Source organism: Nicotiana tabacum, chromosome 13 (genome assembly GCF_000715075.1).
Source record: "Nicotiana tabacum cultivar K326 chromosome 13, ASM71507v2, whole genome shotgun sequence".
Taxonomy (NCBI): Eukaryota; Viridiplantae; Streptophyta; class Magnoliopsida; order Solanales; family Solanaceae; genus Nicotiana; species Nicotiana tabacum.
In genome coordinates this window covers 104,549,644-104,553,606 of record NC_134092.1, presented here as the reverse complement: position 1 = coordinate 104,553,606, position 3,963 = coordinate 104,549,644, and the positions used below count along the sequence as shown (strand labels likewise).

Genomic DNA, 3,963 nt, shown 5'->3' with positions numbered 1-3,963 from the left:
ATCATGCTTAGGCTTTATTCATGCTCACATTATTTGTACTCAGTCATAGAAATTATTTTACATGTTTACCTCAGTCTCTATTATTTTGCTGATATGTTGTAATACTTGATGTGGGTTGTGTCCCCTTTTTGGTGGTGCATTGTGAGGCTGGAGAGGTACATGACTGAGTGAGGCTGAGGGCTTGGTTGTGAGGATATTAATACCATAGCGTGTGAGTTGTCCGCGTAGCATGTGAGTTGATCGTGCGGGTCGAGGTATTGATACCATAGCGCGTGAGTTGTTCGCGTAGCACGTGAGTTGACCGTGCAGATCCAGGTATTGATATGATGGCACGTGAGTTGTCTGTGCTTAGCTCTTGGGCTTTGGGAGCCCCTCCGGAGTATGTACACACTCCCAGTGAGCGCAGAGTGTTGAGCGTTGAGTGCTGAGTGCGAGTGATGAGTGATGGAGTGATACTGCTGTGAGGTTGTATTTATTTGTGTTGTTGCTGCATTTATCTGTTAAATTTCTTTGTGGCATTTAATGAGTTATGGAATTTACCTGTTTATTTTCGTTTATTTTTAAATTGTGAAAATAAATAATTGGACTGTTTTACTTAGTTCGTCACTACTGCTCAGTTTCTTAGTTATTTCTGTTACTACTGAGTCGATTGTACTCATACTACACCCTGCACTTTATGTGCAGATCCAGGTGAGTTAGAGCGCGGCGATCGTTGAGTTCAGGCCGGCTATCTGTGGAGATTGCAAGGTAGCTGCTAGCGTCTGCAGGACCTTGTTACTCCTTTTGTCATTTCTTCTTTTGGACAGTTAGACAACTTATATATCTTGTTTCATAGTTTTAGATGCTTATGACTTAGTGACACCCTGATGTTTGGGGTTCGTTTCCGTATTTTTCTATATTATATTTAGAGTTGATTTAGTTTATGAAAAATTTAAACGTTGAAATATTTTATTAAATTCTTATAATCGGTTTAGTAGTAATATTTTGGAAAGTAGACTTGCCTTGTAACACGATATGCGCCATCACGACCATTGTTAGATTTTGGGTCGTGACAGAAGATCATAACACTCACTTGATAGATTTTGAGGAAATCATGAACACCTTCCAGTACAATAGAGTGTCTAAAGATGCAGTCTACTTACGGGCATTCCTCTTTTCACTGAAGGATGATGCAAAGCACTGGATTCGAAGCTTACCAAATGGGTCGATCAGTACATGGGAAGATATGACTAAATAGTTCCTTGACAAGTACTTCTCAGCTGCAAAATAGTGAAATTCAGAAGGGAAATCCAAAACTTCTGCCAGAAGGATACTGAAACGGTCTTCGAAGCTTGGGAAAGATTCAAAGAGATAGTAAGAAAGTGTCAGCATAATGGAATCGAAATGTGGATGCAACACCTTCCTCACGACGAACTCTGAGTACTACAGGTGGAGGTCCTTTAATGAAGAAGACTCCCAAGGAGATTTTTGCAATTCTTGATGAGCTCTCCGAAGATGCTAACAAATGGCCCACAGAGGGTAATGATAGAAGAAAACCAGTTGGGGTTCACCAAGTAGACTCTAGCACATCAGTGCAAGCCCAGCTAGACACCATGGCCAGAGAGATAAGAAAGTTAACCTTAGCCAGGGTCCAAATCAAGTCATCCTCAGTTTGTGAGTTTTGTGGAATGGGTCATCTAACGCATGAGTGTCAGGTCTCGACTACAAATGAAGTGGTAAATGCTGTGGGGAGCTTTGATAGAGGCAACTAGCAAAGTGGCAATAATTTTAACTCCATGGGCCACCCGGATTTTTGTGGAGTTCACCCGGTGGGAGTGTGAATGCATGGCAATAAAATAACTCCAGATCCCGGAGACAAGGAGCTCCAGGTTTTCTAAATCAGCAAAGGTAGCAGTACCAACCTTAATAGTCCAATCAGACTAACATGGAAGATCTAATGAATGCATTTATCATTAAGACAAATGAGACACTTGAAACTCATGACACGGCCATCCGGAACTTGGAGAGACGGGTGGGACAACTTGCGAATCTATTGTCTGAGAGGGTTTCAGGAACTCTCCCATTGATATTGAAAAAATCCAAAAGAAACAATAAATGCGGTATTTTTGAGAACTGGGGCACGTATTGAAGGACACCATGGCAAAACAAAATGATGAGTTGATTAAAGGACAGGTAGAGATTATGGAGGAGCATAAAAATAACAACATTCAAGAAGGTGAAGTGATAGTAGATAATGGTCTGAAGAAAAAGGGGAAGACTAGAGCTCAGAAGAAGAAGAAATATGGGAATTCAATGAATGAGGAGACTGATGAAAGTAAATACATGCCTTCTCTACTTTTCCCTCAGAAGCAGAGAAGAGAGAAGCTGGACAAACAATTTGGGCGCTTCCTAGATGTGCTCAAGCAGGTGCATGTGAACATACCTTTCATAGAGGTGCTTTCACATATGCCAGTCTATGCTAAGTTTCTGAAGGAGACATTGTCCAACAAGCGAAAAGTGGAAGAGACATCGGTTGTCAAGCTCACAAAGCATTGTAGTGTCATTCTTCAAAATATACTCCCTCAAAAGTGTGGAGATCCGGGGAGTTTTACTATACCTTGCTCTTTAGCAAGTACTAAGTTTGAAAAATCTTTGTGTGATTTGGGTACTTCTATTAATCTTATGCCTTTGTCTATTTTAAGAAAATTGGAGGGAGAGATTGGAGAAATCAGATCGATACATGTGTCTTTGCAGTTGGTGGATCATGCCACAATCATACCTGAAGGAATAGTGAAAGATGTGCTAGTTCAGGTGGATAAGTTTGTGTTCATTGTTGTGAACATGAAAGAGAATAGGGAGATCTCTATGATTTTAGGGAGATCTGTCTTGGCTACTTCCAGAGCTATTCTGGACATTCAGGAAACGTAGTTCATGCTTAGAGTGGGAGAAGAAAAGGTGATTTTCAAGATGGAGGGAGCAATGGGCGCACCTAGAGACGAGTTGATTGCACACTCTGAATTCAAGGTGAGGGGCCTAAAAGAGCGAGCTGGAGAGAGTAAGCATGACAAGTGTAACGATCCGACCAGTTGTTTTGAGCATTTGCATTCCGTTCGGCTATTTGAAGTCTTGAATAGCTTCATATGATGTATTATGACTTGTGTGAATCGTCGGTTTTGGTTTTAAGGTGATTCAGAATTGATTTGGAAGAATAATTCTCAACTAGTAAGCTTTAAGTTGGAAGAGTTGATTAAGTTTGACTTTTTAGTATTTGACATCGGATTGGAGTTTTGATGGGCTCGGATTGAGGCGATTTTGAGGCAATTTTCACCACATGGAATGGGGTAAGTATTTTCTACTCGGTCTTGATTTTATTCTGTGATTCCATCTTCATTTTTGGCATTTTATTGATGATTTCAAAAGAAAAATTGGGGGGTTTTGTATAAAATTTCATAAAGTAAATTTTTGAGTTTTGAACATCGATTCGGAGTCGGATTTGAGTGAAACTAGTATGGTTGGACTCGTAATTGAATGAGTTATCGGATTTTGTGAGTTTTTTCGGGTTCCGAGGTGCGGACCTTGGTTTGACTTTTTGATTGACTTTGGGATTTTGATTAAAGATTCAACCTTTATCGATTGGGTTTGTCTCTTTTGGTATTATTTGATGTTCTTGAGTTACTTTTGGCTAGTTTCGAGCCGTTCGGAGGTCGATACACACGGGATGGCTTTTCTAAAGTATTGTTTGGCTTGCTCAGTATTGGATTCAACTTGTTTGAGGCAAGTAACACATCTAAACTTGGATTTGAGGATATTTAGAAACTATGTTATAAGAGATGTATTGAGGTGAAGCACATGCTAGGTGACGAGCGTGTGGGTGTGCACCGAGGAAATCATGATTTTAGTCGACTAGTAGACTATGACCGGATTTATTTTGCTGTTATTTCCTGCTACCTCCATGTTCTCCCTACTTGTTTGATTATATGAGTT

General features: G+C 40.3%; 1 non-coding gene across 1 annotated transcript; it reads right to left on the bottom strand.

Moving 5' to 3' along the window:
- Window positions 1-1,272: 1,272 nt before the first annotated feature.
- LOC142168472 (small nucleolar RNA R71) lies at window positions 1,273-1,379 on the bottom strand. The gene has a single exon (XR_012698331.1). It is a non-coding gene; the product is annotated as a small nucleolar RNA R71 (small nucleolar RNA).
- Between the last annotated feature and the right edge of the window lie 2,584 nt (window positions 1,380-3,963).